This window comes from Taudactylus pleione, unplaced genomic scaffold, assembly GCF_031769625.1.
Source record: "Taudactylus pleione unplaced genomic scaffold, aTauple2 ptg000373l, whole genome shotgun sequence".
Classification (NCBI taxonomy): domain Eukaryota; kingdom Metazoa; phylum Chordata; class Amphibia; order Anura; family Myobatrachidae; genus Taudactylus; species Taudactylus pleione.
The window spans coordinates 547,972-573,119 of NW_028284774.1; positions in this window are offsets into that span (position 1 = coordinate 547,972).

The following is a 25,148-nucleotide window of genomic DNA, read 5'->3' on the forward strand; positions in this document are numbered from 1 at the left end:
ATTTTATGACAAGTATTTATTCCCATCTCCTGGCATGGCTGTATTTTCCACTTAGACATACAAAGTATGCAACTAGGAACAGCATAAGCTAGCAATAGATCATTCTTGATGCTTGGCACAGGGAGACAAGATTACTACTAACCAATGAGCGCATGGGATTTTTTTGTTCAACCCCTTGGACAATGAAGCCTGATCAATGCAGGTGTTACTGTTCCTGTTGGTTTTGTGAGAAGATGACCACACACACAGGCCAAGTAGGGGTCATCTATAGTCACAAATATGTATGTTAATGTACCTATAGATTTCTATAGAACAAACATAAGCATCTGAGTCTAGCTCCAATATCTTGGATCTATGGCCAGCAATAACATATTTTGGGGTTGATTCTGAGTTGGGAGCAAAGCAAAAAAAGCAAGGATCTTAGCACCTTGGTAAAAACACGCTGCACTACAGGTAGGACAGATTAGATGTCAGTTAGTGGCGTGCCACTATAATACATCACCCCTGGGAGAGAGACAACTACATTGCTAGTTTACACTGATTAATGAGGTGTGCAACATTTGTACATCTGTGTGCAACTGATTCTGAATCTGTCTGAAGAGGACTCTAAAGCGAGTTCCTGCTGCTTTTCCTCATGCCAAGTTTTGTTGTGCTTCATCAGCAACTTTGTAAGTGTATATAACCAATTCATGTGCAGTTTAAGTTGCAGCTTAGTGTCTTTGGTACACTGAGTGGCTTTTGGCTGTATCTGAGATGCGACTAAAGGTGGGTACACACCTGACAGATATATCTGCAGATCGAGTGATCTGCAGATATATCTGCAGATGATGGTCGTTCATACACACTGAACGGCCATCATCTGTGTCTTGCTGTGGGTCCCGGCGAACAAGGGGAGTGTTGGGGGGCGAGTCCCGGCAGGCGGTGGGCGTGTCCCACCCCCCTCCTTGTGGCTGCTGCTGTGTGTGTATGGGCAGTCTGCAGACCACTCGTACACACCTGCTGATGGACAGATATGTCTGCAGCACAGCCAATGCGATATGTCATCAACGCTGATGTTCACCGACATATTGTGGGTACACACTTCCCAACGGGCAGCAGATACATTGGCCGATCAATTGATCGGCCAATGTATCTGTCAGTGTGTACCCAGCTTAAGACACTAAACTGAAAGAAAAGTGCTGTACTTTACTCCTCTCAGAGCCTCTCAGTCATGCTGTGTATATGGTATATGGACAACCAGTAATACGGACACATCTTTACCAAATGAAAAACACAAATAACAACAACAGTTTGAACAAACAGATTCAGTCATTGTGTAGCATTTTATAGCATTCACATTGGTAAAACATTAATCTCTGTACTCCAATGAACAATTATAGTAAATACAAAACAAATAAAGCTACTGTAAAATTCAATATTTGGGTAACTTTTCCAGCATAAAATATGTAAAATGATTGTGTAAATTCAGGTAAATTAGTCCACTAGAATGTCCTAGTAATTGAGGGAACTGTGAAAAAGTTGGATTTTGGCAAAAAACAGGGAACAAAAAAGTAGAAGGTGACTGTAACTTTATTTTAATAGTATTTATTTTTCCCAGTAAGAATAATAAAAAGAGGAAGTGAGAATGAGAATGAGGGTGCCCAGATATTAATTTAGGGCATATTCATTTCTATATCACTGCTAAGGGCTTTACCAACTTTAAATACAACCCTGCCTCTAGCGCCATCATTCTAAACTGTGTAGTAACATCTCACCTCTCTAGTGGAGCTGTGATTTTATATGTTTCATTGTGAACAAGCACATAAGGTGTCACCATAACAGATTGCATGATTTCCTTTATTTTTGTTGTGTTACTGAGGCTGTTCATGCTGTTGCTACAGGATTTTAGACATTTTGTGTTTCATGAAAAAAATAAAAATACAACTAGTGTGTCTAGCTTTAGTTTATTGTTCAAGAATATCCTTGTGTGCTTGAATTTAAATAAAATATTATATTCTTTGCATATTTATTCTTACAATATTTATCTCTATGCAAATAAACTGTACTAACTGGATTTACCATTTTAAAATTTTACTGTGATTGTGAACATATTTATATATCTGTTTGTTTCCATATTGTAAATATCAAATAGTGATGATAGCCTTTTGTCCAAATTGAATGTGCACAATGGAATTTATGTCACATTATCATTAATTGAAAGGTGAAAAAAGAAGTGAGGAGGTGATTCCGGTGGAAACGGAAGGTTCAGGAAGACAGCAACAGAGTGATATAAATGACACAATACACTCAGTTTAAGTTAAATAATTAATTAAAATGATTTATTGGTACTTAGCTTAGATTTTGAATTAATTCTGACAATGGTCCAATACAACACATTTCACACCTGGGAGCCTTGCCCTATCACAATAGGCCAGATGGGTACACCAGGCCCAGCACTTTCTGCAGTCAGTCTGGGAGATGGGCGTTAAAGGCTCCAGACTTCCACAGTTCACACCTAATTATAGGGCTCCTAAGAAAGACCGGATACTATATACTTTATATGATCATAATATTAAAAGAAATATTAACAATAGGGGGCAGCATAGCCTCAAATAAAATTAATAGCACAATATTATTATAACAAATGACTTATTTGGGTAACTTGCCATAAACAGTTCCACTAGACATAACATATAACTACCACACATTCCTTTGAGAATCATATCAAAGAGCAACTTCTAATAATACAATATTTAACATAGTTGAATATTAGTATCAGACTGCATAGCTGAATTAGTAGAGAAACATTCAAAATACATGAATACAATCACTAATATATTAAAAGTTCTCTGAACAGTTTAACAAAATAGCGCAACAGCCACTTTGCATCACCTGTTACAGGAGGACACTATGGGGGGGATTGAATTGTTTGCACCAAAGGCTGTCAGTGAAGGGTGCCCGATGGAGCAATTCAATTGTTGCTCCATTCCAGTGCAAATAGCCATAGGCATTACTGCTCTAAGCCTCTTGAGGTGGCAAGTAGAAATGTACAATAACTCCATGGTTTGTAGGCACCCTAGCTGCATTTTTGGGGCCCTATCCAGGACTTTATACGGGTTTAGCCGCGTAAAGTGGCTAAACCCCGTCTATTTGGACGTGAGATGCACGATAAAGCATGGGCATCCAAAAAAGAATTGAATATTGAACTCCATTCTCCTGTCACTTTAGATGAGAGATTGGTGCGATGAAACTATCGAATTCCTTCCTATAAGCATGCCATGTCAAACTGATCAAGAACCTATTTGAGTCAACAGTTAGTCCTTTGACTGTATACTTGGAGATGGTGGAAATTAATTCAACTAACGCCTTAGCAATCTACAGACATGTTTATACAAGTTACTTATAGAGTGCATAACACTTTATTTTGTTGCAGCCATGTGTTTTTTCTTAGATCTTACACAATTGTGCATTGTTCTTTTTGCTTGTTTATATTACAACAGAGAACTTACATCTGGATTCTGAAGGCTTATTTCAGTTACTCAGTTCAGTTATTTCATTTTCTCTATCATATTGAAGTGCTTATAGATCTGCATCTTAATATGTTGGACTCTTGTATGGTTTAAATAGGTTAGTTTTTGAAATAGTTTTCACTATTAAGCTCACATTGTTGTTCAAATAGATTTTCTAAAGGTTTACAAATAAATCACACTAACCTTACAAAATTAATATACTTCTCTTCACTTATAATGTGTTGTGGTATGTTCCTAGCTTAAGCACCCAAATAAATCTTTGTTCTAACTTCTAACTTGTTTCCATGACTTGCACTATATTTGCTAATAAAGAATATTAGGATAAGTGTGCAATTTCTTTGATAGTAGTATAACTTTTCCCTGTGTCTCATTGACATGGAAAAGGGAACCTCAAATTCCCATATACACCATAACCTAAGCCCAGGGGTGTAAATAGACCTAGGGGGCCCCTTGGCAAAATATTCATGGGCCCCCCTTCTGTGGATTACTAACTGCAAGGCAGGAGCTTACCTCCTGAGGCCCATGGGCGGCTTCTTCTTTCTTTGCAGTATTCTGTTACAGGCACATCTGATGTCTTGGCCGGCTCAGTCTCTCCAGCCCTCACTGATGCTGGGATGAGGCATGGCCATGCTGAACCAACTGGGACATCACCCTACCAGATGTGCCTGCAGCAGCACACTGCTAAGGAGAAGCAGCCCACGGGGCTCAGGAGGTAAGTGCCTGCCCCACACTTAGTAGTACACTGAAATGTGGTACAGTGTAACTGGGTGCAGGAGGAAAGCCAGGCCCTGGAGGTGGCCCGTGTCTTGTAGGTATGCCTTTGCCTAAGCCTTAACCCTGCAGTTTAAACCTAGATTGCCCTAATCTTTTTCTTGCAGCCTAACCTAAACTCAATCCCCTACCTTTTGCAAGCATTAGCCAATCAGACTGATCCCAGCTCTAACATCCTCCATACCCTAACCTTAGCCCCTTCGCCCCGACTAGAAAATCGCTTTTCATGTCACTATCTCAATTACTCATAATCAGTTGTCTTTGTGAGCAATTGTCTTTCTACTTTGTAAACAATTGATTTGGGGACACTATTGACTTGTAAATTTGTAGCCTTGTCTATATTTGTCCTATGTGGAAAACTTTCTATATTGTCATTTTGCTTGATATTCTGTGATATACCGTGCTATAGAATTCTTGTGTCCAAGGACGTAACTACCATATGGGCAGTGGGTACAGCAATTATGGGTCCCACAGCTGAGGGGGGGGGGCTGTCTTTCTTGCTTGTACCATGTTTCTAAGAGAGTTTTTTTTATTGCCATAGTACATGGGGCCCATACAAATTTTTCTATGGGGCCCATAAATGGCTAGTTATGCCCCTGCTTGTGTTGGCATATCAATAAAAGATAATACTAAAATTATATTCCTGTATAGTTTATGCAGGCCTCTTTTTTTATCAGTCAAATTATACCTATCTTGTTTAGAAAGTTGGCTGCTCTACATATCCTATCACTACCATGTGCAAGATGATGCTTTTTCTTTTCTAAAACTAGTTCCAATTATATATTTGACTTTTGTGACTTGTAGCTTACCCCTTTGCATTCAATTTCTTTATATTATTACTTCCTACCTGCCACTTACAGCGTAAGCTTGGAATTGAATGGAAATATGCTATCCTTTCTGCAATGAGCTAGCACTGCAATCATATCAGACACATCATTCTAAAAACGACTTAACCCCAGGAGCTGAACTTCTTCTTCTGTACTCAGCTCAATTAATAAAACAGAACTAGCACAATCTTCCGATGTCTCTTTTAACCTTTTAAGTGTAATTAGTGAATCTGACAAAATGCAAACATGTATGACAATAAGACCTTATGTGTTTAAGTAAAATGGTTTACCAGCTAGTCAAATATATAAATATATAAATAAATATATATATATATATATATATATATATAGGTAGATTTCCCGGAAGGAAGGATGCACCTGCCGTCTTGACAACGTATCAAATTTTATTCCTCATAAGGCATCATAGAAGAAATACGTGATCGTGGTCGACGTTTCGGTACGCATCTGGACCTCTTTCAAGACCTCAGTATAACAGAGTCACATATATACTGTATTTAAACATCTGGCATGACATAATTCTCGATTCAATTCCAGCGTAGACATAAGAGGATTCAATACAATTTCAACATTAAGCAATTTCAGAATAGAGGAATAGGGGCATGGTCTGACTTGACTGGTTCACAGGAAGACACATACACCTAGAGCTCCATATCACAATTAAAGCCTGCCGCCAATAGCTGAACCCCGCTGTGGGTACACACGTGTCCACACACACTCTCTAGCTGCAACAGGGTTATTTCCTAACTGTGAAGATGACACATGTGCACCGAGAGTGGGGGGGAGTGGGTACTATTTACCCAGAACGTGGCTTGACGGAGGGGCCCGGCATGGGCCTGGGACTGACGCTGTCCCCTCCCTCTTACCTGTCAGCAACCCAGCACACGCTGTGCTGAGCTGCAGTTGGAGACCGAGACTGTTTGTGGGCGATCGCACCCCCCATGGATTTGCACCGGGATGAAGTGCTCACAATGCCCTCACTCACCGGCACACAAATAGGTGTTTTTTCTCTAAGGGAACGTGGCCACACCTCCCATGATTAGGCCACACACTCTCAATAGTAATGGGGCCAGGGGTGGCTATCTACAGCCCTGCATGTGCACAGCATCACTCAGCAGTGTGTTGTGAGAGTGCCAACACCTCCAAACCCCCCCTCGGGTTGGACGGTGGGATAGTCCCTGAAAAGCGGTACTATCCCATCCAAAGTGGGTCATTTGGGTGTATGCAAGCACTATGTTTAGGAGGATATGTAATAGACTGTGATTTGCTGAAATTGAGGCTTTTAGGTAATTTGTAGGAAAACTGCTAGATGTATATAGACAAATTCAGCAGAAAATAATCAAAAAAACAAGTCTCCGTTCTGATTTTTTTACTGATAAGGATACAAGTGACAGTCATATGTTGTAGATGACAAATTCACAAATTGCTGCCAAAAACATCGGACAAATCTAAATGGCTTTGTGGTTGTGACAGGTGATCAGCCATCTTGCCTGTCATACTGATCAATAAATACACAAAACATAAAAGTTCACCTGTCCTCCCCTTCTATAATAGGCTCATGATATTCAGCATTGGCATTGGGTGGGGGGAACCAGGCAAGTGTGTGGTCACCCTTACCTAGAGATAACCAGCCCAATGTTGGAGAACATTGTGCCTTCCTAGGCTGTGGGTACTAGAATAATTTAAAAACATGACGTGCCTCCTTATAACATAAAACTTGTGCACTTCCTTATAACAAAAAGAAACTTTGGAGGTGCGAATTGTCTGTGTCATATCTTAAAGGTAAGACTTAGCTCCATATAGGCTGTCCAGGTACTAACTAGCCGAACAGCTTGATTTTGAACCATTGCACACTTGGGGCAATTGTGTTGGTGCAAATTCCAATTGCATTAAGTTTGACCAAGCCTAGAATAAGAGAAAAGACAACTATTAATTTAGGAATGCTTTATTTTTACTTTAACTATTCCCTTTTTCTAACATTAAATGGAGGCACTACTTTTTTTTAATATGGTGCCACTATTTTACAATTCCTATTACAAGGGGGCACTACTTTATTAATTATTTTAAAACGAGACAATAATTTATTATACATTTTACAAAAGACTTTTAATTTTATTATAAGGGGGCATCTGAGTTTTAATGATATTATAATGGGCATGTAAATTTCTCATCACCTTGGTATTCACAGTCCATGGTTTCTAGGAATGGTCTAATGCTATTAAGCATTGGCCTGTTATCTTTAGGAAGGGTATATATTGTACACACACCCCTCCAAAAAAAAGACCAGAACCAATGTTGAATATCACCAGTCTATTATTATTAGCATGAGAGGGAGGGCCTAATAATTTTTTTTTTCACGGTGCCATAGCCCAAACTGCCATTGATGTGGGGTGTGTTTGGATAACTAGACACTTGTGAAAGAGAGATTTTTCAAACAATTTATATACCACCAAAATAACAATTTTATTGGATAGATTATTAATAGAGGAAATCACTGTAAGGTGAGGTGATAATTATAGGAGATATTAATATGCGTGACATGGACTGGCATCTGCCAATTGCTAATCATCTTAGAGCAGAGACATTCTTGATTGCTAGCATGGGGCATTCCTCTAACAATAAGTTGGGGAAAAAACATTGAAGGAGGGAATTCTAGATTTTATTCTTACAAATGTAGACATAGGGAGTTATTCTGAGTCAAAGGCATCTGTGGCCACCCTTCCGGATGACTGTGGCAGCTGGCTTACTAGCTTATACTATTGCGAGAATCCACCCGTGTACACATAAACTCCACATGACTGCATATGGAAGCCCATCCCGCTCTCTGCCCTCCTATCCACAGCCGCTGCCATCATCATTAGTATCTGCACCTGCCCCATACTAGGTTCAAAAGATCCATCCTAAACAGGAGTTCCACTTCTGTCTGCATGCTATGATCAAACATGGAATTTGACCTACATGCCGACAAAACTCCCGTGACACTCTTACTAGATGGAACATATCTGTCGCCACCTAGTCACCACCCAGAAATGCCCATTTCACAGATAGTGTGGTCCATTGAAGGACAGATCAATGCATATGAACTAGCAAACTCCCTCCGTGTGCTTGTCTGATTTGGTGCATTATGAGTCAACCATTTCTTTCTGTGGCACATGTGTAGTATGCTGACATCCGCGAGATCTGTCTGCATTGCCACTTGTATCGACTCAGAACCAGGGAGAGATGTATCAAAACTTGGAGAGAGATAAAGTACCAACGAAACAGCTTCTGTCATTTTTCAAACACAGCCTGTTGGAAGCTGATTGGTTGGTACTTTATCACTCTCCACTTTATTTCTCACTAAAGATCGTTACATCTCCCCCATAGTGTCAAAATTGTTTATCGAAGAGAACATTGGGTATAGTGACCATCGGACAGTGTATTTTATTATACAGGCAGTCAGAGCCGGCCCTAACCAATTTGGTGCCCTAGGCAAGATTTTGGCTGGTGCCCCCTAGCAGATAATCCCACCACCAAGCTTAGTATTTATACACAGATGCCAAAAATAAACACGTTGGTTAATGAACTACTTTTTATTTTTAAAGAAACACGTGTTAAACTCACACAATAAACAACTACACTAGAAATATAAAGGAAGCAAACTACAATATAAATACTACCGACCTATACAATATAGCACCCCTAACCCCACCAACATGACCGCTTCCACCAGGTACAAAATGCTCTGCTCCTGGACTTCCCACCTAATTGGGTAGATGTATTATAGCGGCACTTAACATGCCGCTATAATGCTTCCCGCTTCGCCTCTTTACCGAGGCGAAGCAGGAAGCACTACCGATGAGATGTATAAACATCTCATCGGCCGGAGAGGGGGAGCGTTAACTCCCCCCTCCGGCGCTACCCGCTAGAGACAGCAGCGCATCAGCCTAGTGCTGATGCGCTGTGTCTCTCTCCCGGCCGGCTCCACTGAGCATGCGCGGGATCTCGCAAGTATCGTGAGATTCCCGCGTGGAGCCCTGGAGCCGGCAGCCACCGCAGCAGGGACAGCCTGCTGTGGGGATAGGCTAGCGCCAGGCTGTAGTTGTCGATAACGACAGCTACAGCCGGCCGAACGATCATGCGTTATGACCGTTCGTACATGGCCCTGCCGTCGGCGCTGCTATGTTATAGATAGCAGCGCTGATAATGACAGGGGCGCACAGCGCCCCTTTCATTTACCGCCAGGCCCCCGATCATACATCGGGGAGAAGCAGTGTCAGCACACATAACGTGCGCTGATACCGTTTCTGGGATTCGTACATCTCCCCCAATGTATGATTGCAGTCACCTGTGTTGGGCTAGGTAATAGATAAGACAGGTGTTTCACCACAGGTGTCTGCAATCATACAGTACATTAGGTAGGAAGTCCAGCAGCAAAGCATTTTGTACCTGGTGGAAGAGGTCATGTTGGAGGGTCTGCATTCCTGGCCTCATCCAACTACCTTTTCCCAGCACAGCACCCCTTATCCAGCACAGCACTCCTCTTCCAGCTGACTTTACTTAAGACTCTTGAGAGTCAGGACCAGACAGCCACCCCTGCGACCAGAAATTAGTGTAGGACTTCTTACCATAACTACTCTTATGTGTGCAGCGCAAATGCACGTAATTGAATTGGCCCCAAAAGCATACAACACCCTCAACTTACATGTATACACAAAGGATTTTCATTCCTACTGTATGTACCCCATGATATAAAATGTGTTTGTGGGGAAAGGAGGTACAATGCAAAATGTGGAGGCTGGCTTAGACGTGTGAAAGGGGTTAGCCCAGCTCAACTGCAGACTTGCGTATTAAAGAAACCATACAAAACAGAACATTTACATTCTTGTCCATTGAGTACATTTTATTAAAAAAAACACCTTGATATATTCTACTGTGATACAACATATGACATATACAGAAATTGAGATAGATATATACAGATATATAGATATATACACAACTAACACAATCCAGACCATGCTGTCTCACTCCACTGATCTCCATCTTGTATATTGTTAGGAGATGCTTGACACAATTGTAGGTTAAGTTCAGCTACACTTAACTCACTGGATACTGTGAACACTAAAACTACATCTCCCAACATGCTCTGTTTTACACTGGCTGGGAGATCATGTGACTCTTTCAGCCAATCGCTGTCCACTTACTTCCTGTTCCTGGGGACACATGCAGGAGGGGATTAATCATAGTGACAGCTGATGTGGCTGGCTGGCTGACTGGCACGGCAGGGGACTGCAGCATAAGTAAGCAGGCGTGGCTGTGACTGAATTGAAGCTCATTCTTTCTGACCACTGCCTGATCGGAGCTGAGCTGAGCTCCGATCATGGTAGCTGCTGCTGTCCCAGTGCTACGCTGGCCCTAAGCTTGGGAATCGGGATGCCCCTAAGCACTCCAGATGCCCCTAGGCATTTGCCTGCAATGCCTATGCCTAGGGCCGGCTCTGCAGGCAGCAGTAAAAGCAGAACAGCATAAGCAAGGGCCTTTAAAATCATTTTACTTATCAAAAGTTGGAGATGTTAAAACAAATTAGTTAAGGTGTAATACAGAATGCTAATTTTCTATCCTAACTTAAGTCTCTTACAGTACTTAAACCTTAAGTAACACTTCAGCATTATTTAAGGATTTAAGTGACACTGCAATGCATAGCTAAGGAGAAGATGTGAGGAACTGATTTTGTCTACCTTCACCCTGACTGTTATGTGATAATGCTTTATGAGAGGGGCTGTGATGTCCAATGCAGCAAAGAGATGAAAAAACAGTCATCAGAATAGAATTCAAGAACTAAACAAACTTACATTTTTAATAATAGGAATAAAGTATGGAATAAACAGTCACTGTTCACAGGAAAATTGGATAATTAATCCTCGACTTGTACAAGTCAAAAACCTAATTGAAGAAAGACGCTGATCTTCAGTTGGACTGTTGCGATTATACTGCTGTACTACTACTGAAGTTAAGATAAGCTCTACTATATCATTTTAGATGTACGTTTGTTTTAGATGTATTACCTCATACATTGTAATCTCTATCCCATATATCCCTGAGACTATGGAAATCTAGGATGGGTCAGGTTATCCTGGCGTGTGAATAGACCTGAAGAGGTTGGTATGTTGGCACTTGGGATATTAATTTTGGATCACATTGAAAGCTTCACCAATATTACACTAGGAGGCGCTTGTTGTCTCAGTCTTTTTCATATATATATATATATATATAGATACAGGTGGGATGGTGTAGGTGCGCTACTCAGGAGTGGGGGTGCGAGACGGGGTGGATTGATGATGCGGCTTAAGACACTGGTGGTATCCCCAATATCACCGTATGGAATGTAGTCAATATAATCTGATGTTGTGTCTTATTGGTAGCGCAACAAAGTATAAGTAGCTAGAATAATAAATCTAAAATCTGACAATTTATTCTAATTAAACATTAAAATTGAAATGAGATAGAAAAAGTCATGGAAATAAAATTAGACTACAGTGTAACCAATAAATGTGTCCAACTGGATCAATTCGTTAAAAATTCGATTAAATATTAGTTTAAAAATAGTCCTGTCTGTGAGAGCAATGTTCTGATACAATGTGATTAAGTATAAGTTCACAATTGCAATATGGAGTGCTGTAATGGTTTTTGTAGTTGGTAGCGGTAGATACTGGGCGCTGCATATAGCGCAGTGTTGCAAGTGTCTGTTGGGTGCATGCACCCCCTACCTCGTCCGGTTGTACACTTTGATAGCTGGCTGTTGGTGTGGCACAAACATGTGCCGTGATGTGAAGGAGGCCTCCTTGTACAGTCTGTGTTCAGCTACCTTGTCCGTGGTGCGGCCGCTGCCTGGATAGGTGGCAGCCCACACAATTCACAAAGACAGAAAAAAAAAGAAGAATATTTTTATTGTTTGTGGAGCACACTTTGAGGGTGTCACCACCCTTTAACAGACAGACGCATGCTTGTTGCTGCTGCTTTGAGGAAGCAGGTGGAATCTAGACGCGATTTGGAACCGGGGACTCACTACCTCCATCAATTGTCTAAATCCCACTGCACTAATGGCGGATACCGGACGCACGTCTAACACCAACATAGCAGTCAAGGCCTCAGTTATACGTTTTGCTTCAGGATGACTGCTGTCGTACTTCATCCTCATCGCTAGGGACTGTTGGAGGGTCAATTGTTTAGTAAAAGTAGTGGTGTTCCTACTTCCTCTCTGGGATGATGAACAACTCCCAGCAGCAGCAACAGCACTAGGAAGAAGTGGTTCTTGATCTTTCCCTATTTTATTTTTATCGGAGAAAGTTTGGTCCTCCATTTATGTTATATTGATATATATGTGCGGCTAAGGCGCACACAAACACAGAAAATATTTTTTTATTTTTGCTGGAGAGTAGTGCACTTTGTGGGTTACACCACCCTTTAAGAAATGAGCCAACCGGCTCTTTACTTATGGGACACAGGCGCACGCTTGGCGCTGCTCCTTTGTTGATGCACATGCAGCCACAGTGCACACAATTCACAAACACAGAAAATATTTTTTTATTTGGTTTGGAGTGTACTTTGGGGGTTACAGCACCCTTTAACGGTCAAGCCAGCCGGCCCTTTACTTATGACACAGGCGCATGCTTGGCACTACTTTGTTGATGCACGTGCGGCTACTGCGCACACAATTCACAAACACAGAAAATATTTTTTTATTTGGTTTGGACTGGAGTGTACTTTGGGGTTACAGTACCCTTTTAACGGTCAAGCCAGCCGGCCCTTTACTTATGACACAGGCGCACGCTTGGCACTACTTTGTTGATGCACGTGCGGCTACTGCGCACACAATTCACAAACACAGAAAATATTTTTTTATTTGGTTTGGAGTGTACTTTGGGGGTTACAGCACCCTTTAACGGTCAAGCCAGCTGGCCCTTTACTTATGACACAGGCACACGCTTGGCACTACTTTGTTGATGCACGTGCGGCTACTGCGCACACAATTCACAAACACAGAAAATATTTTTTTATTTGGTTTGGACTGCAGTGTACTTTGGGGGTTACAGCACCCTTTAACGGTCAAGCCAGCCGGCCCTTTACTTATGACACAGGCGCACGCTTGGCACTACTTTGTTGATGCACGTGCGGCTACTGCGCACACAATTCACAAACACAGAAAATATTTTTTTATTTGGTTTGGAGTGTACTTTGGGGGTTACAGCACCCTTTAACTGTCAAGCCAGCTGGCCCTTTACTTATGACACAGGCGCACGCTTGGCACTAATTTGTTGATGCACGTGAGGCTACTGCGCACACAATTCACAAACACAGAAAAAATATTATTTTTTTAGCACTTGGGGGGAGCACCCCTGATGGACAGAGCACCCCCTGGACAACACTACAGCACCCCTTTAGGACTGGGACACTGCACAGGACTTTGGAGTGGACACAGCCCCTATGGAGAACTGACTGCACAACACAGTCCAGCCAGCCCCTATGGACTTTGAAGTAGTGGACACAGCCCCTATTAACAACAGCAGCACAGCACAACACAGCCAGCCCCTATGGACTTTGAAGTAGTGGACACAGCCCCTATGGACAACAGCAGCACAGCGCAGCACAGCACAGCACAGCGCAGCACAACACTACTCTGCACTACACTACACTACACAGCCCAGCCAGTCCTAACTCCCACCCTTCCTCTTCACTGTCCACAGCCGAGTGAGAAAATGGCACCGACGCGGGTACCTTATATTGGATCCAAAACCTGCGAGACTCGGAAGGCGGGATGATGACGTTTTGCCTCGATTTCAGATCCGAGTCAGGCGGGAAAAGTCGAGCCTGACTTGGATCTGCCTCGGATCGGGGGGGCTCGGGGGGGTTCGGATTTCAGAAATCCGAACCCGCTCACCTCTAATTTATATATATATTTGTCATGACAATATAATCAGTTATTACTACTAGCTTCATGCAAAAGTATATATAGAATTAGAGTTAGATTAAAATACAATTTATTAAGCAATTATCAGGCGATTGTTTCGTTCTGCGCATGCGTATGCATCAGAGTGCGCGAACGCAAACCAGCCGCTGCGATCGGGACTGCGATCGCAGTGACTATGCATACCCATCGCAGAGTGATTGACAGGAAGTGCTGTTTCGGGGAGGTGACGGGGTGTGGTCTGCGAAACGCAGGCGTCCCAGTGTGTTTGGATGCCGTTGCAGAGGCATGCATAAATTATCCACTGCGATGGCCTACGCAGCCTGAGGTCCCATAGCGTGCGTGGAAGTTAGCAATTTCTGAGTATGGTCAGAGCTTGTGCAAGTGTGTGTGAGGCTGCATTGTTACTCGATTGTACCGATGGTTCGCAGTCTTGCTAAACAGTACATACAGTATGTGTGCTAAGTAAAGTGGGCATCCCTGTGCAGTGCTGCGACAGGATAGCGATCGCAATGGATTGGCATAGTATCGCAGTTGAACTGCGTGCGTAATCGCAATTGCATATGCAGTTGCAATCCGTAGTGAATCAGGTCCTATATTTGCTTATATACTAAAGCTTTATTGGTTGTGTTTTTAAAGTGCTCTTTATTTTTTCTAGCTAAATAACTGTGGACCTGAATCAGATGTACGCTTATGCAGGTGCAGCTGCGATCCCTTACACATCTTCTGTGCAAACATATACTAATGCTACAGCCGCCAGGAAATGCATTGAGACGCCCACAGCGGCTTCGCAGATCCAAGCAAGTGCGTACAAATATGCAGTGGTGGTTGCAGATCCCTTGATAACACTGGTCTGGGTCATTTTTGAGCTTAAGGGTTTTTTTAGGTGATCTTTTATAATTAGTGCATGATGAATTCAAAGATATAACTAAATCTTCTCAATCAGGTCAGGTTTTCTTTTCTCTCTCAAGTTTAAAAAAGTTCTTATTTCATGAATAAATTATATAATAGTTTAGAAATTATAAAGTTTAGTGTTTCAAAGCAGACTTACTGTACATTTGCGTCAGTTGCACAGTATATATATATATATATATATATATACTGTATATATATATATATATATATATATATATATATATATCCGTGAAATGGTACACAAATACAGTTAATCTGGAAGAAAGGACCTTTTCAAAGACTTTTATGTGTGTTTTGCACATGGAGAATCTCTCTTGAGGCATCAGCAATAGTCCGCGAGCATATGAAACATAAATTATTTAGTGAATTCAGGTATTTCATGATACTACTGGATGATTTTACAAGGATGACCCATGTGTACTTCCTAAGAGCAAAAAGTGAAGTGATAAACAAAATTGTGGACTACAAGAATTTAGTTAGGGGGTAATGACTATGATGAACCCTCTTGTTTAAGGACCTGTTTACATGACTGCTGACCCAGGTATGGACTGAACTTCCGGGGAGCCATGGTATTCCCCAGTAGTCCCCACTGACTCTAAGCCCCTCCCTTTACCATGCAGGGGCCTATGGAGCTGCCAGCACTGTCCACAAGTGCCAAGGGAGTATTTTACCATAACAAGGAGACATGGCGGGGGGCCACCGACAAATGGGTAAGTCATGTTTTTTTTTTCAAAACCCCATGGAATAAGTTGATCAGAGTACCAGTACTCAGAGAGAGAAGGCGGAGCCTTCCGTGTCAGGGTGGGCAGACTGCTGTGCACTTCCTCTTTCCCTGTTGTCTGCTCTGCTCAGACAGTAAGTATGTCTCACAGGGAGGCCAGGCAGGCTCTGTGAGTGACAGCGCGGGAGGTATGAGAGCAGCAGCATAGCACAGTACACACCATCAGCCAGGGGAGATCTGTGTGTCAGCGACCCCGCCGGCTGAGTGCCAATTAAACAGTGTGTCACACCATAACCCTGAGAGCATCCATAGGCTAACTAGTAGTAATCTCCAAACTTGTAATATAATTTCCTATTAGTGAGGATGCTGCTGTACTGCTCCCAGACCCAGACTCCTCACTTCACTTAAGCAGCAGCCAGGGTACGATGCTTCAGCCCTTTTTATAGCCATCATCATCAGTCAGGAAATAACACCAGGGGCCGCCTCCTCACAGGGTCACATGGGAGGAACACCTGTTTGCACTGATAAATGGGTGCTGCTGACTGCTGAGGGTCTCCTGGTGGGTGACTGGAGCACTGCAGTGACTGAACACAGACTTTCCCCAATTTAGCACGATTGATGAATAATATGGAAGTAGATTAAGCACACACATCACCGAGACACCTGATTGTGAGTACTTGGAACTATAACTGTTTGCTCTACCTTTTCTACTGCACTATATTTATACTTGGCTACTCACCTGAAATGGCCAGGAGGCTCCCTAAAATTGGGTGGCGCTCCTGGCCACCCGCAAGAAAGGGCAAGTCTTCCCGCCCGGGCCACCACCCACACATTTTATGATTGATTTTATGTTACTGTAATTATTATTCCCCCCCTCTTACTCTGTTCTGTTAACCCAACCATGTTACCAGACATATCAGCCCTCTTCTCCCCATTCACCATTCCCCTCCATTTCCTTTTTATGATAGTTCATGCCATGCTCCCTCACATTGCGCTTCTCCACCCAGCTCATAAACCTTATATCCTACACTCTTTTCTGCCTCCTTCTCTTTCTCCGGTCTCAGTTTACCATGCATCACTGTATGTCTCTCTCCCTTTGGCTCTTACTGTTGTGCCTACTCCTCCCCTCCCCTCCCCTTCTGCTCCATCTGTGAGCTTCCCTTCTCCTGCCCTTTTAGATCCTCCGCACCTACTACCTCCCCCCCTTGCACCGCTCACACATCTCATTTTAGTATATGTATACCAAAGCATTTTTGGCTAGTTAAAATATAGATAAATAGAATGAATGAGAGAGAGGAGAATCTGGCTAATTCTCTTTGGCAGTTGGCCACACCCATCTGATTGATCACACCCCTTCAAGGGACCCAATTATTGTATCCCCCTGAGGGCCCTCATGCTCCAGTCCGCCACTGTGCTGACTGCTAACCGACATTCACCCAATCGGCCATCTAATTGAGCTTACTCAGCGGGGAACACCATCTCTAGACAGTGGATGCGCTGCTCCTTTGTAGTGACTGCTAGTCTGGTGCGTGGCAAGCGATGGTCAGTGAGTTTGTCTGGAGCGTGTTATGCAGACTGACCAAGGAGAAGTGTGTTAAGAGCTGCCTGACTTTTTGAACCCTGCCATTCTGCATCAACTCGAGTGGCTCTGTGGTACTAGCCTGAACAGACACATAATAAAGGGATCAGCTGGAGATCTAACAAAACCCGTTGAATACTACCTGTTTCCATTTTAAGATGTAGGGTAACTTACAACCGGAGACTAGTGCTTCACGTGCCTAATGGGAAATCCACCACTAAGTATGTGGCAAGAGCTTAAAAAAATGACTGCTTATAAGTTCAAAAATGCCTGTCCTCAGTGAGGGGGCTCTCCATCTGTAATATAGTTAAATTAATTCTATGCTAGATTTGACAAAGCAAACAATAGTCCAGTAGTTAAATTAGTTCCCTCTAATGATAATGTTCTGACCAGTCATGCTTGCATCCAACGGATATCAGAAATGATCCTGGTCCTGATGATATCCCAGGGAGGGTACTGTGTGAGTGGGCTGATCAGTTAGTGGGTGCTTTTACTACAATTGTTAATCTTTTACTGGCACAATGCATTATACTAAGAGGTTTTGAAACCACACTGATAGCATCAGTCCCAAAAACTGTAACCGTGTTTGGTTTAAATGAATTCCGCCCTATTGCTTTGATTTTTATGATTATGAAATCTTTTGAGAGAGTAGTTTTGGAGTATCTGAAGTGGGGATCCCAGCAGGCTTTGACTGTCAACAGTTTACTCAAAAAGCTAAAAAGTCAACAGAAGATGCCGTTCTGGTAGTGCTACATAACGTCTTTTGCCACTTAGAGGACAAGGGGGTAAATTTACAGAGAATTGTGTTTGGGTGTGTTTAAACACACTGAGTGATGCTGGGATTCACATGAGTTTTTTTGCTGCCAAAATCACAAATTTACTAAGAATTGTGTTTGTCTGTTTATTTCGATTTGATGGTTACATGTTGTATTGTGTGTGATCTCAGTCATATTGGACCCTTTTCAATGGACTGTGCTGAGCATTGCACAAATCAGTGAAATCTGTGTAGGCTTTTCTGTGTACAGTGTAAAGTGTAAAGAAAGTGTTGAAAAACAGAAAAAAATTGGCGTAGAGTCCACCCACCAAAAGCAAAACCAGCCCTGGACCTCTGAGCCCTTCTGGTACTGGAAAAATGGGGAAAAATTTATTTCCAGTAAACAGCACTGGGCTCAACCAGCTGGGGGGTAATGCCATAGCAGGGAAACACACATCACTGGGTACCCCTTGCCAAAGCATTATCCATCCCCAAACTTGTCCCCCCTGGGATTCCTTGGAAAGTGGGAACACCCTGTGAACACGCAGCTCACAGGCACTTCTATTGATTTCTTCTATTCAGCTCTGTTTTTTATTGTGTTTTAAAACAAGATTCTTTGTAAATCTGTGAGTTGTATTCCTGTCTATTGAAAGTCCTTGTGTGTTGGTTCGATGGCCTATTGACTTCTATTTGTGTCATGTTTTTACAGTTGTATTTGCCTTTAGTTATTCTCTGAGTTGCAAAATCAGAGGAAACTCACACATGGATTGCAATCTCGGCCAGACACAACACTTAATAAATTTACGCCAAGACTCTTATGCAAAGATTCTGTTTGTATATTATAGCTCTGCCTTTAACACTATTGTCACAACTTTATTAATTTCTAAATTAATATTGGTTACAGTATTCCACTCTGCAACTGGCTGTTGGACTTTCTGTCAGATCGCCGGCAATCACTCCGGAAATTACTGTAAGTACAGGTGTCCCAAAAGGACGTTGTTTAAGCCCTTTACTACTATATTATTTACATACTTATGATTGTGTTTCATCTTCAAAATCTAATTTGTTTGTAAACTTTGCAGATCATACCACTGTTGTGGGATTAATTATATTGATGGATATAAAGTCAAATATGGGAATAAAGTTGAATGTCCTGTAAAATTGGGGGAGGGGAACCATCTGTCCCTAATAATAAGGAAGTTATTCTTGATTTTAGGAGATCAAGGAGAACAGACCTACCCCCACTTTGCATAAACAATTTAGAAGCGGAGATGGTGAGTGGATTTAAGTTTTTGGGTGTTAATATTTCAAATGATCTAAACATGTCTCCTGTCTGTGGTGGGAAAGGCGACTTTTCTTTCTATGAAGATTGCGCCGGTTTACTCAGGTCACATTTTAACAATTTTTTACAGATGAGCTATTGAAAGTATCCTTACATACTCTATCTTCGTGTGATATGGTAATAGCACACAGGTCTATTAAAAGAGAAGTCACTGCAGCAGAAAGGGTGATTGGTCAAACACTGCCTCACTTAGAGGATATTTATTTTTAAAGTAGTGTGACCAAGGCAAATAAATTTGCAGATAATAGTCTTCCTTACCATAATCTTTTTGAACTATTACCATTAAAAAGGCATTTTAGCAGCATTAAAATATGTACAAGCAGGTTGAAAAGTAACTTTTTCTTCTGTCATTTTTATATTAAATTTATAATGTTTTTTTTTATGTGTTTCACACTAGATTTCTTGTACGGCTATATGTAATTTCACTTCATTGCATTTTTATGTATTTGTGGTGACAATAAACATTGATTGATATATTTTTTTGAGAGTTTATTTTTATAAATTTGATATTATTTCAGATTGTTTTGTCTTTATTTCCTTGTTCTCTAAATATGGCGGACTTATCTGTTATAGTGACAGGCTGATTGGAATAGAAACCTATTATTCCACATTTAATTGAAATCTATTGCTAAATAAAGATTAATGGGATACAGATACTGTATGTCTAGATGTTTCCTGAAGTTCGAAACACTGTTGATATTATAAATACAACACTGGTGGGACAATGTGTCCATATAATAGTATATGGATACTAATAAGATTCTTTTCTGAGCAGGATGTCATGGAACTGCTCCACTGAGCTCTGCATATATGTATATGGGGTAAGTACAAGGAAATGTATCAAGCAGTGTAAAGAGTGTAGAATTCGCTCATAGCAACCAATTAGCTTTAAGGTAGGATTTATAAAATTCTATAAAATGATAGGTAGAACCTGATTGGTTGCTATGGTGATTGCTTTTTGGGAAAGAAAATAGCATGGTGGAGAATGCTACAGGATATAGGGAGCATGCTGATGGGAGAATATTGTCAAGGGGAAGGATGAAGAAGAGATAATGTCGTGCATCAGGGACTTACTGTAGTCCCGTTTACCTGATCCAGCGGTGTTTCCTTAGTGCCATCCAGGTCCATCTGGTCTGAGTGTGGCGTTCCTGAGGGAGGTGTCTGCTCTGCTGCGGACAGAGTCAGTGTCCTCCTCCTTGTGGCTCCCATGTTTGCTGTACGTAATCACCACCATCTGGGTGTTGCTCACTTGACTGACTACAACCAACCAGAATCCAGCTACCCCGGTCACATGCCCACTCATCCTATCAACGCTAGGAGTGCCCTACCTAGATTTGCACTATGTCCAGGGGCAGAACAACTTCTCTCCATATGGCTGTTGGCTCAGTATGCCTCTGCATCTTCTGCTCCAGCATCTGTCTGGGCTGTCCATTATACTCCACAAGGACTAGTCATCTCTGCATGAGGAAAAGTTTCATGTAGCCTCCCAGCATAGGCGTCTTTATAATAGGTCCAGGGGGGCCCACACCAGACACCCTGCACCCAAATACTTACCTCTCCGCAGATTCCGATGTGCTGCTTTGTAGTTCCGGACCGGCGCTGCAGAGCAGCAAAAGATCACTGGGAAAATGGCGGCGGCCATTTTCTCAGTGACCCGTGCATGCACTGAAAAGATGTCCTCTGGAAAATAGGCGCGGGCCCCATTTTCCTGGTGATCGTGCATGATGCCAGAATCTACCGTGGAAAGGGCTCAAATGGAGGCTGCACACAGGCCCCCTCCTCTCTTAAAACACCCCTGCCTCCCAGCTTCATCCACTCTCCTATTAAGGAAGCCAGCCCTAGGGTTCCTGACCTGAGTCAACAAAATTACAGAATTGTGACAGATGTAATGCTAAAGATGGTAAATGATAAAGGGATTTGTTGATAAAGGGGGTGAAGGGGATACAAATTTGATGGTGTGCTGAGAGAGGTGTAAGGATGAGAGAAAAGAGAAAGGACTTAGTGTGGAGAGAAAGATGATGACAGAGGGAAATAATAATTTCCATGGGAATAACTTATGGTAAAATAAAAGGCAAACAATTAAAGGCTGATAAGTCTAAAAACTGAAGAGTGTAGATATGTTGAAGGAGACAAAAGAATTTTGGTCTGCCTAAAAAACTTTTTAACACTGCTTGCACTGTTCTCAGCACTACAAGGGACATATAAACTACTGTACTGTAAATGCAAATATGTTTCTGTAGAAGAGATGTTACTTGAATTTGCAAAATTATATGTAGGTAAGTCAATGGGTAAATAAAGCATATATCCAGGTGTATTTGTTTAACTAGGGCCGGACTGGGACTAAAAATAGGCCCTGGCATTTTATAGCACACAGGCCCAGCTCGGTGTCAGCATCTGGCTCCTGGCATAGACTCCTCCCCTTACTATTCCTAACTCCTCCTATGTCTTAGTCTATGCTCTTACACATACTGTATAATTAACATTAGAACATAAAAGTGTACATCATTCTATGCATTAAAATACACGCAAAAGAGCACATCCTGCATGGGATTAAACATGTGTCATATTCAAACATTTGGGGCCAAATGTAATAGGGTGTGAGTTTTTGCGCACATATGAAATTGCACCTCCTCGTGCCTTTAAAAGTTGAGAGCATGACTCTAAATTTGCATATGTCATAGGTAGTGATATTTCAGCTACCTATGCAGTTCACATGCGACGTCTCGCAATGAAACTTACAGGAAAGGCGCGAATTTTAGACCAACCGGAATGCGATTTGCATTTCTCCAACCATACTGACACAAACAGATTCACCCATTGGCAGGGAAAAGTCCCATGACTTAAGCATCACACACACTATATAAGCCCCTGAGGCACCATTTTGTGCTTTGATAGGAAGTAAGAGCTGGATGCATGACAGGAGACTAGAGGATTTTGAGAAAATTCTATGCAGCATGGCAGGCAGGAGAGCTGGGGGAGCTCACCAGAGGCTGGAGGAGGATCAGGAGGTGATTGTCAGGAGGAGGCATCTTTGTCTGACCAGGAAGTGCAGGAGGATGATGACACAGAGGTGGAGGAGCAAAATGAAGATGAGGGGGAGGATGAAGAAGAGGAGGTGGAGGAGGCTGAGTCTGCTGGTGCTTTGCCTGGGAAGATTGCTTCACCTAGAAAATTCTGAACTGGTAAATGCTATGGTACCAGTGTTCACACGTCTCCTAGGAGACCGCACCCACTGTACCCCCCTGGCCAGAAAGAAACAAATGTGTTCTTGGCATCACAGATGCTGTTTATGCTGTCAGTAGCTGCAAACGTGACATTTACAATGCGAACAAGCGTTTCATCCATATCAAATGTGTGTTAAAGTGCAAAATGGCGAATGAAGTGAAGCAGTCCCACAAGACCGTTGGTAGGCATCACCAGGCCTACCAAGAGCCGCCGGGCCCAGGTAAAAAGAGGCGTGACCTCATCACGGGAGATGTGGTCATGCCCCCTTAGGTAAAGGTGAAGGGGGGTGCAGTGATCCCCTACAGCCCGGCACATAACCAGTGGAGGGCGCGATCAGCTTGATCGCTAACCCCACAGGCATAGGAGACTGCTGTGGCTGCTTCTTAGCAACCGCGAGCAGTCTCCCAGTGCAACCCAGCACACAGCAGCGTATGCTGGGCTGCTCAGATGTAAGAGGGGGGAGCAGTGCCGGACCCGGGGCCCCCCCGGGGTCCCCCCGGGCCCCTCCAGCAAGCCCAGGCCCAGGTAATTAGTACTCGCTCCTCCCCCCTCTCAGCACCCCTGGGCGTCACATCCCCATACACTACACATCTTATGAACAAGAGCTCAAACAAATCATTCCCCCAGAGATCTTACCCGTGACTCATATTGAGGATACAGACAGACCTCCAAACCTGGCCCCTATTGGTGAGTAACATAACAATACTCATATTACATACTAGTACATGCATAGTCTTATTTGCTGTTTATAATGCTCTATTCCTGTACAATAATTTGCTGCTGTAGAACAGCACATACCAGTAAGCTGTGACATAGATTGCAAATGTACAAATGTTGAAATGTTTGGCCATGCTGGGATGTGTTGTACTACAGAACTTTTTATTTTTATTTTACTTTATAATATTATTTAAATTTTAAACAATAATGGTAGGAAGTGTAAATAGTTTCTAACTTAGTATTATTATGTTTGTGAGCTTAGTCAGCTTAGAAGGGCCATTGCACTGTTTTATTCATAACCAGAGTATTTTTAGAGGAGCTTTTTTTTTTAATGTCCTTCACTTTTTTGGGGGTCACTGTTCTAAAAATATAAGATGTACATGTAATTGTCCAAATAATAATGTCTTGAATTGTTCCACAGCTGCTCCAGGAAAGAAGCATTCTTCTTCAAAAAAGCCTTGTGCACGTGTGGAAGAACATGCTGCAGGTATGTGCTAAAATAGAAATGCTAGAAACACTACACATTAGTATGTACCTTAGCATGTATTGAGGAATTAGCCCCAAAGCAAACACGCTTTCAATAGGCGACTAGAATAAGATGTATCTCATCTAATCTTTACACATGTATCTCATGTCACCAATCAGAACTTAATTCTGGACTGAAAAAGCTGTGTAGCCCCCCCCCCCCCATTTCAAACAGTAAAATAATAATCCTTACCTTTTTTTTAGGTCATCACATCCACATCCACCAACTCCTCAACAACTTTGTCTGGAAGAAGATGATGCTCATGAAATTGTATTAGTCACAGTAGATCCTGTCATGGTTGTGGATGAAAAAACAGAAGCAGTTAATAACAAAACCAGCTAATTACCCGTACAACAACAGAGTCTACACCTCTACCTTCAAAACCCCCTTCTGTTAATGAGATAACTTTGTCCCTTGACAGTTTTAGAACAAAGCAGGTTTACTTTATGGAGAGACAAACAGGACAAATGGAAAGCATTAAATATGTCCTTAAAAAAATGTCTAATGCTAACAGAGTGGCACACGTATTAGAAGGGCTAACAATATTGATTTAAGGCTGCTTGACCTCACTCAGGCTATTCAGTCACAGACTGAGACACTTATAAACCTTCACACAGAATTAGTAGCCCAGAGGGCCCTAATGAAGCCTACATCAGGTTCCACTATTAGTAGTGTGTGTACGACTTCACTAAGTCCATCATCTACCACTCCACCCAGGCGCAGTCTACGCACACAACACGTGGTGGTGTAGTTAAATGCAAAGTTAGAGGTGCAGTTGGCTCAGTGGACAAAAAGTACATTTTAATTTTTGATAGTGTAAATGTTCACAGTGAACCGAGTTTATCTATATTATTGCAATGTTGCAATATTGTTGTTTTGCAAATGAAAACATGTTACAGTACATTAACTGTGACAAAGGCTACATTTTTGGATTCCCTAATCATTTAATCCTAAGCAAATAAATACAATATTTATTGTACTGGTGTTTGTAAATTTTAAAGAGAAACACTTACCAGACACTCATGGGCAAAAAAAGAAGGTATGGCATGCAGCTTTTCCACCGGTTCCAGCTTAGACCCCTGTGTAATGTACAATTGCATTAATGTGTTTGTAGGCATACAACTTTTACACATCTATACACATACACATTCTCTTACATTGTGTCCTGAAAAACGTACGTGAAAAATGCTGCTGTATGATGTTGAACCTCATTCCCGCCCTAAGTATTGAAAACGCCCTCTGATGGGAAAGGGTCCGGCTCCTTCACAACTTCTGCAATGTCCCCAAGGTCATCATG